This window comes from Melozone crissalis, unplaced genomic scaffold (assembly GCF_028551555.1).
Source record: "Melozone crissalis strain CALT ecotype California unplaced genomic scaffold, PUWL_Pcris_2 ptg000105l_1, whole genome shotgun sequence".
Lineage (NCBI taxonomy): Eukaryota > Metazoa > Chordata > Aves > Passeriformes > Passerellidae > Melozone > Melozone crissalis.
Genome location: NW_026535882.1, coordinates 4,057,295 through 4,066,394, shown reverse-complemented (window position 1 = coordinate 4,066,394; position 9,100 = coordinate 4,057,295).

Below are 9,100 nucleotides of genomic sequence, written 5' to 3'. Positions count from 1 at the left end.
GCTCTGACCTTGGACGAATTCCTGGGAGAACACTGATAACTCCTGAGGAGAGGAGAGAAAAAAAAACGGCCAGGAGAGTCTGCAAAAAACAGCAATCAATGAGAATTCTATCTCTCAGCTTCTGCCGAAGACAGTTCGTAGCAGAGCGGCCTGGACCGGGACCAGAAAGGCGCCTCTGGATCCATCCCTCGTGACCCGCTGGACGGAGATCGGGAGCCTTCGGACCGCTCTGATGACAGATTCGGTAAGAAGGTCAAATTAAAGAACATGGGAGGCACACTCTCCTAGGAACAGCTGGGAATTTTGTCCGCCTTACAAGGCGTGGCTGCATCATACACGGAAGGGATCCCAAAGAAGTAGTTAAAACAATTATTGTTTTGGGTGAGGCTCAATTATCCACTTTCAGAAACACACCTGCTATTCGAAGTGGGGTTCTAGCAGGAAATTAACAGACATTTATATCTCTTAGCGACAAAAAAAGATGACACAGCGTTAAAGCTGCTCTCGCCAGCAAGATTAATGCTGGAAGGTATTTCGGTGCAGTCGAAAAGACTGGAGAAGCAACGACAAGTTGCGGGGCCCTCAGAAAGAGGGGGAGAGCAAAGCTCTCGGAAAAAATTTGCTATGGCCTCAGATAGCCAGGAGGGAAAGGCTCTCGAGGAAAGGGAGCAGGAAATAGTATCAAAGTCTCCAGTCCCAAGACACAGAAACCCCAGGAAACTCCCAAAATGTCCTGAAACCCTGGAGAGTACAGGCGAATCAGGATCCGACTCAGACAAGAGATTGGAAGGGGGGATTCAGGGGGGAGAAAAGGGATCCGGAGGGGCGCTTTCTCGCGAAGGGCATGGCGGCGCGGCGGCAGAGCAGGGCGGCCAGGCTGCCGCGGTGCAGGCGGGGGGCGCGGGTGAAGAGATAACGGCCGGCAGATAGCCAGAAACGCACGCGGCGGGCAGGACTCGCAAAGACCGGAGGGGGGAGTCACAAACCGGTGCGGGAGCGTTAGGCACGGGCGGCGAATTGGGGGAAACCACGCAGCCCCAAAGGGCCACCGTAGTGAGATGCAGGAGGCTCGCGGTTTGACGTCAGACCCGGTGCGGATGTCGGCTCGAATCGTGGAGCGGGCCCAGGTGCCGGCGGGAGGCAGGCGCATACCGGTGGGAGGAGTAGACACAGCGTCAGAGGAGGAGGAGACAAAGTCAGGGACAGACCGAGGGGAAGAGACTTCGGAGGTGGAACGAGGGGGAGAGAGTGACGTCAGCTCGGGAGAGACAGGGAGCGGCTGGGAAAGCACGCATGCGCGGAGAGCAGAACGCGGGCGGGGGCGGGCCAGGTCCCCTGTGACGTCTCGGGCGAGGAGGGGCCATGCTCGGGATTCTGCATCTCGGGGGCCCACCCCCTCTCCAGACTCGGTGCCTTTAGTCAAAAACCTCGGAGTCCAAGGCTCATCCCTTCAAGGGAGACGTTCCGGTGTTCGAGCTCCATTTTCGGCTGAATTAAAAGCCAGGCAGGCTCGGTCTCGGGCGAGATCGCGAACGCGACAGTCGAACGGAAGAGGAGCAGTCGAGCTCATTCCGTCATCCGAGTCAGGGAGGCCGGTGACAGCGCCACCTCGTGGGGGGATGACAGAAATGCACGACATGCCAGATCTGTTCGGTGGAGCCACAGCGCCATCTCGTGGCGAGACTGCAACAATGCAGCAATTTTTCCACAACATAGAGTACTGCAGTCACAAATATGTTACAGAGCGAAACCAAGAATAAGTGAAGAACCTTTGGACGGGATCACAGTGTTCTCAGATGGCTCAGGGAAGACACACAAGTCAGTGATCACGTGGAGAAACTCAACGACAGGAGACTGGGAATCAGACGTGAGGATGGTTCAGGGCTCTCCACAAATTGTGGAGTTGGCAGCCGTTGTCCGAGCATTTCAGTTGTTCAAACAGCCTCTCAATCTGGTGACAGATTCCGCATACGTTGCGGGTGTGGTCAAGAGATTGGAGGATTCGCTCTTGAAAGAAGTCAGTAATGAGGTTTTATACTCATATCTGACGAGCTTGAAGATACTGCTAGAGGGCAGGGAAAGAGAATATTTTATCACACACATTAGAGCACACACAACACTTCCGGGGTTTTTAGCGGAAGGGAATGCTCGAGCGGACAGGTTGACAATGCCCATTTTGCAAACGCTGCCGGACATTTTTGAGCAGGCAAGATTAAGTCATGCAGTCTTTCATCCGAATGCGCAAGCGCAGATGGAGTCCTTTCGTCTCACAAAGAGTCAGGCGAGGGAGATCATTAGTGCTTGTCCAGACTGTCAGCTTGTGCAGCCACCTTCTTCTACCGGAGCGATTAATCCGCCAGGGCTGCAAAGTCTTCAGTTGTGGCAAGCTGATGTCACAAAGTATCTATCCTTTGGGAGGCTCAAAAATGTTCATGTTTCTGTAGATACATTCTCAGGCGCAGTCTTTGCTTCAGCACAGGCAGGAGAAACAGCAGACCATGCTTGTCGACATTTTCTGCAAGCATTCGCATCATTAGGTGTGCCTCAGGAGATAAAAACAGACAATGGTCCAACGTATACAGGCAGGGTGCTTGACAAATTCCTGAAAAGATGGGGTGTCAAACATACGTTTGGTATTCCACATTCACCCACAGGTCAGGCGATCATTGAGAGAACACATCACACCCTGAAATCCCTTCTGGACAGACAAAGGAGGGGTGAGCCGGAGGCAACCCCTCACATGAAATTAAATAAGGCACTGTATGTGTTGAATTTCTTAAATAGTTCATCCTCAGAACCCAATCCACCAATCGTGAGGAATTTTCTAAACAGCACACAGGGAAAGCTAAGGGAAAATCCTTTAGTTTTGATCAGAAACCCAGAGACAGGACAAATAGAGGGTCCTTTCAAACTAATCACTTGGGGCAAGGGTTTTGCTTGTGTTTCCACAGATCGAGGTCTGAAGTGGGTGTCAGCGAGACATGTGAAGCCATTTCAAATGCGAGAACACGAGAACGCTGACCCAAGAAACACAGAGACGAGTGCTCAGACAGAAGTCGAGACTCAGACTGTGAAAAACTACCCAGAAGAGAAATAAAAAGAAACTAAGGACTTTGGGGATTTTCCATTAGGGTCCTGAATGAAAAACAAAACAATGATCTCGCACAAAAGCGAAGTCATGAGTTTCATGATGCTCATGTGCATCATTCTTTCATTCATTGCAGTGAGTAATGGAGGACATCTACCTATTAGTCAGCCAAAGCAAAATGTATGGGAGACTTTAGCTCAAGCAGCGAATTTAGATAGTATTTTCCTGACGCATTCGAGACCAGGGAAACCATTTTCAGCATGCATGGTTTGATTGCCAGTGGACGAATGGCAAGTTCCAGGGCACTCCGCAGTTAACATTTCACAGGTCATTAAAGATCCTGTGAAAGAGTGGTGTGCTTGGACACATCTACTTCCTGTGGCTTCTACAGAACCTCAGGAGTTGGAGATTTTTGGGTCCATGACAATGGAACGCTGCATGCAGTTTGAAATTCTAGGTGTCACAAAGGCAAAAACTATCGATGTAACTCCCAATCATGAATTCTATAAGAATGCATTAGCATGGTGTAAATATACAGAGAAAACTGCCAGGGGATCGATCCAAGTCCCAGTGCAATTGCCACGGGGTTTGTTTTTAATTTGCGGGGACAGAATTTGGCACGGCATTCCTGCTAATGCCACGGGAGGTCCATGCAGCATTGGGGAAATTTCAGCGCTATCGCCTGATTTGAACATGCTAAGAGAGAAAAAGCACAAAGAAAAAAGATCAATACAACAATATGCGGCAGATTGCAATGATGAAATATTTTCTTGGGACAAGACAGCGAGGATTGCTACAGCAATCTTCTCACCTCAAACAGCATCAGGGGTGGCCTTGACTCAGATCGACCGCATGGGTTGTTGGTTGAGCAAACATGCGCGGTCTGTGTCTGTCGCATTGGATGACATGTTAAAAGACATCAGTGGCGTAAGACAGGCGACTCTTCAGAACAGAGCGGCAATCGATTGTCTATTGCTCGCTCATGGACATGGGTGCGAAGAGTTTGAAGGGATGTGCTGCATGAATCTCTCGGATCATTCAAGGTCAATTCATGAAAGTATTAAAAACATAAAGGACAGCATAAATAAGCTTGGCGAGATCACAGGATCATGGATCGATCAGCTGGTAGAATTCTTTGAAATCTCTCCCATTTGGAGAGGAATTTTAAAGATAGGATTCTATATTTTAATAGTTCTCCTAGTCCTCATACTTGTCGTCCCACGCATATTGGAATGTTTAAAGCGTGCGATGAATCAGATATCAAAGGAGGTCTTCTTGGTGCAAAGAGAAGGGGGAGATGTGGGATCTCAGAACCTCAGGACTGAGGGGCAGAGTGACCGAGACCACCCTTGGGGGGCTCGGGAGTCCTGGAATGTTGCCAGAAGTGTCTGGTGGCTGGACTTTGATCCTACATGAGAGACGACACCTGTATGTGGATGGGAGGATTTCACTGGGGTGAATGGTGAAGGGATAAGTTAATTACAGTGTAAAACACGGGGTTTAGGATTTCTGTACAGGGGGGTCTAAAGAAGTAAGATGGAGCAATTGAGGCGTGTCCTGTCCTTCTTCTTCTTCTTCTTGGCCTCCATCTTCTGTGGTGATGGTGGCACTTTGAGATTGGTTATTACTTACAGTGCACCGGTCAATAAGGGTAAAAGGTATTGGAAAAAATAGGTAAATATTGTATACGATATTTTGAGTATAAAGATAAGGGACCGCCCCGGGGGCTCGGAGTGCGCACGTGGCTGGCTTGCTGTGCGGACCTCTGTCGAGAAGAGAGAAAACCTTTTAGATATAAAACCAATAAATACTGAAGTCCGAGGAAGACCCGTAGCCTCTTCTCATCCTTTGAAGCGCGGGCTGCCCAAGGCCATCACCGAGGCTTCCCAGGCCACAAAACAGCCGAGAGAAGGAACAGCTTGCCAAGTGATAGAAAACAGTACCTTAGCACTCTCTTGTCTTTTTCTAAACACGTGAGCATTCGATTGGAAGCTTTTTCGGGCAACTCTCTTCCTCTTCTTTCAAAACGCTCGGCAGACCTCCGTGAAACTTCTAGAGCACGATGGGAGATTTTTTCTGTGCTGGCACAGTTTCTTCTTCCCAGATATAGTGGAAAAGCTTTTGGCTAAGATGTAGATGACAAGAGACGCTAAAGACGAAGGAACGATGCTCTGCGGAGCTAAGAGCCGCTCCCGGGCGTCCTTTGGCAAAAGCCACGCTAAGGCAAGCACTGTGACCGCCGCAATCGTCTTTGCGCGAAGAAGCCGCTTCTTCGCCTCCGGGAGCCGGAGAGAGCGGCAGCTTCGGAAAGGTGAAGAAGGAAGCTGCATGTCGTGGGGTGACAACCTTTATCCCAATACTTTATCCCAATATCGTGTGTTGTGTCTGGCAGCTGTGTTTTTTCTCTCTCTCTCTCTTCCCCCCCCCCCCCGCCCCCGGCCGTCTTGCCGCTGCGGGGCGGGGAGGGAGGAGGGAGGGGGACTGGTTGCACTTTGGCTTTTGGCTGCTTGGCTGGCTGGCCTGCTCGCTTTTGCTTGCCGCTTTGCTTGCTTGCTACTGCCTAAGCCCTAGCTGATAGCTGCCTTTTTTCCCTTTGCTGCTTTCTGCGCTGTTTTTCTTTTTTCCCTTTTCTTTGGTCCTCTCTTTCTTACCCTCCCCTGAAGATACTGGACCGGCTCCAGACCTGACCTGGGACGTCTGGCGGGATCTCCGGAGCCTGCGAGACACGCTCGGCACCCTCCACAACACTGACTGGTCTTCTTTTCTTTTCTTGTGTTGGGGAGTGTTCTTTTGTGATTTGTCAATTGTCGGAGAATGACTTAAAGAAAAGGCCATGAGACATAAAATTGAGAGAAAAGTATAAGGGAAAAGTAAAGCCGTTTCTAACAGTTCTCAGCCTTCTGATTTGTATAAACAATTAGACTCTCTCAGGCATCATTCTATAAACAATGGAGTTCTCAGACTGTCTTCCCATAACAAGCAGAACACCGTCTCTGGGAAGGCCTGCCATCTTGAGAACAGATGTAGAAGTTTTGGGAACACTGGTTTCTGTTTTAGTTTCTGGTTTCTGTTTTGGTTTCTGTTTTTAACAAACAATTGTAGGTATTCTAAAACAAAGGGAGTGGTTAGAAGTTTCTCTGTTAGCCTATCATGACATTGGATTACAGAATATTCATGGCGTTCGTTAGCACTGTTATTTAAGGTGATTGATTGATCAATAAAGTTGGAGTTCGATGCATTACCAGGATGGTCGTTCTCCCCTTCACTTCAATATATGGTGACCTCCGACCGTGATAGCGAACACCACGGGGAAGCGAACGCCACGCGAAGTGAAGCCAGGTTCGGGTTCCGTAAGATCGAAACTGCAGCCGGAACGGCGAAGAAGCACGGAAGACAAAGCGGAGGGTAACCCGCAGGCCCGCGCCGCGCTGCGAGCGACTATACAGATAGGCTCGTCCGATACATGCGGCCGCGACCTTGATTTGAAGAGCTGCAACGTGCGCACATAGGTATGGAAATGCAAGCCGCATATGAACTTTTTATTACCCTTTTGCAAAAACGGCAAATTAAGGGAATAGATTTACAGAAAGAATTACCGGGCCTTTTAGCTTATGGCCTAGAAAGGGGGGTCTTTATAAATCCTCACACAGTTCACGAATTGTCTGAGTGGCGTAGATTTGGTGATTTATTGTGGCAGGCTACGTTAGATGATGATAAAACTGCTAAGAAGTGGGGTAAATTATGGCGGGTCGTTAACACCGAACTGTTGCGGATTCAAGCTGAAAAAAGGGCTGCTCACCAGGCTACTGCCGCTTACGATCGTAACAAACACTACGATCAAGATAGGGAATTTGATAAGAACGCGGGAACTCCTCTTGGCCCCGCGACGCGGACAGTTTTATTACCTGCTTCGCCGCCTCCCTCGGAGAGCCAGGCTATGAGTCACACTATGAGCCAGGCGCAGACCGCCTCGCTGCCCGCCGCGCAGCCCCCCTTAACGGGCCAGGCTACAAGCCCGGCTACGAGCCAGCCTATAAACCAGGCTACGCAGACTGCTTTATTACCCGCTTCGCAGCCGCCCCTAACGAGCCAAGCTCCGTGGGGTGCCTTGTTGTCTGCTTTGCCGCAGGCTACACAGAGCACCTCTGACTCTCCCGTACCTGCTACGTCTCAGCAGCTGGGGCCAGATACGTGTACTCCGTTCCCGACAAGCAATCAGCCGGTCCCTGGGTCGGAAATCGGCTTGGCGGCGGCGATTGCGAGGGAAAGACGGGATGCGTGGGCTGCCCTGGCCAAAGATGCAATTGACAGGGGAGATCAAGAGCTGATAAGTTCGGCTCGAGAACTGGCTTGTCCGGTTGTCTTTAACCCCCAGCCTGGAGGAGGTTTTCAAGCCACAATTAGCGCTCTTGACTGGAAGCTGTTATCTCAGTTGTGAGCTACTGTTAGTCAGTTTGGCTTTAAAAGTGAACCAGCTAAGCAAATGCTCGATTATATTTTTGACACCAGTATCCTTCTTGTTAATGATTGTCGTGGGATAGTTAAATTAATTTTTACTCAACATCAACAATTGCTGTTTAACGCCCACTGGCAAGCTTTAGCTAATGAATGTGTGGCAGTTCAAAGACAGCCGGGGGATCCCTTGCATGGTATCACTATTAATGAGCTTATGGGGCTGGGGCCTTTTCTTCGTACTGATGCACAAGTTTTAATAGGCCAAGAAAAGAGCCGGGAGGCAATGCGGTTAGTCAGACTCGCCATAGATAAGGTAAAGGAACCAGGAGGGATACCAGTGTATATGGGAATTAAGCAAGGCAAAGATGAGACATTTGGCGCTTTTGTTGGTAGAGCTGCGGCTGCAATTGAGAGAGCCGGAGTAGCAGAATTTATGCGCGAGGCTCTCCTTAAACAGTGTTGTATTCAAAACTGTAACTCTGCTACTAGAAACATACTTAACACTCTAGGTGCAAATTGGACTATCGAGGAAGCATTAGAGAGGATGGCTCTTATTCCTACCGGGCAGCAAGCTTTTGTGGTAGATGCACTCAAACAGATAGGAATAGGTTTGCAAGAACAGGCAAAGTCGTCTCAGAGTCAGGTGTTAGCCGCTTTTGCACCTCTTCAAGCGTCCGCTGCGTTTGCAGCATCAAATAAAGAGGGCCGCACGAAATGCTGCGAAGGCACGGGCCGCTTGCGCCGGGAATGCCAAGCACCAACAGAAGTCATCGCTGCATCATCGGTACCTTTTCCTGCCTTCAACCCGACACCACAGGGAGTCACCGCGGGCGAAGCTGAACCGCCGCGAAGGGAGTGACCCGCAGCGCAAAGCAGAGATGAATTAGTAGAAGGACTTAACAGGACTTTGGGCTTATAGTTACGGTAAAGGGATTTTCCATATGGTTTACGGATTAACAGAAATGTGTGAATTCGGTGATTTATGGTAGAATTGCAGTGCTGTGCTACTCCGAACTCGGCACGGGCGCGCCGGAGGCAGCGGCGGGAAGATCAAAAGCCGCCGCCGCAGGAGCCGAGCCGCGCCGCCCCCGAGAGCGGAGCCACTGCGCGGGAGCAGCCGCGCCGCCCCGAGAGCGGAGCCGCCGCCGCAGAAACCAAGCCGCGCCACCCCGAGAGCCGCGCCGGAAGTGATCAAAGAGCGCCGCGGGGGGAGCGACCGGAGCCGCATCGCCCTCATGTGTGAACTGGGGGCCAGATGTCTACGGGCGGCCAGTTGCTGCTTGGGAACAGTGACTGGACATCAGAGAGCAGGTGATGGAGGAGCAATCATGCTGTGCATTGATAGTTTTCGTCCTGCACACTTCTTAGCGGATTCCGACTTCAGAGTGCTTTTTCGAGCGGTAGCGCTTCTCCCTCCGCCCTGTAGCCGGCAGGAGCTACAGTTTAAGATCTAACAGCCGTAATAACTGTGACTCTTGTCAACAAAAGAAAAGATTCCTATTGCAATTAAAAGATTAGTGAAACTAAACAAGCGACACCAAGGACTGTTGCTGTCAG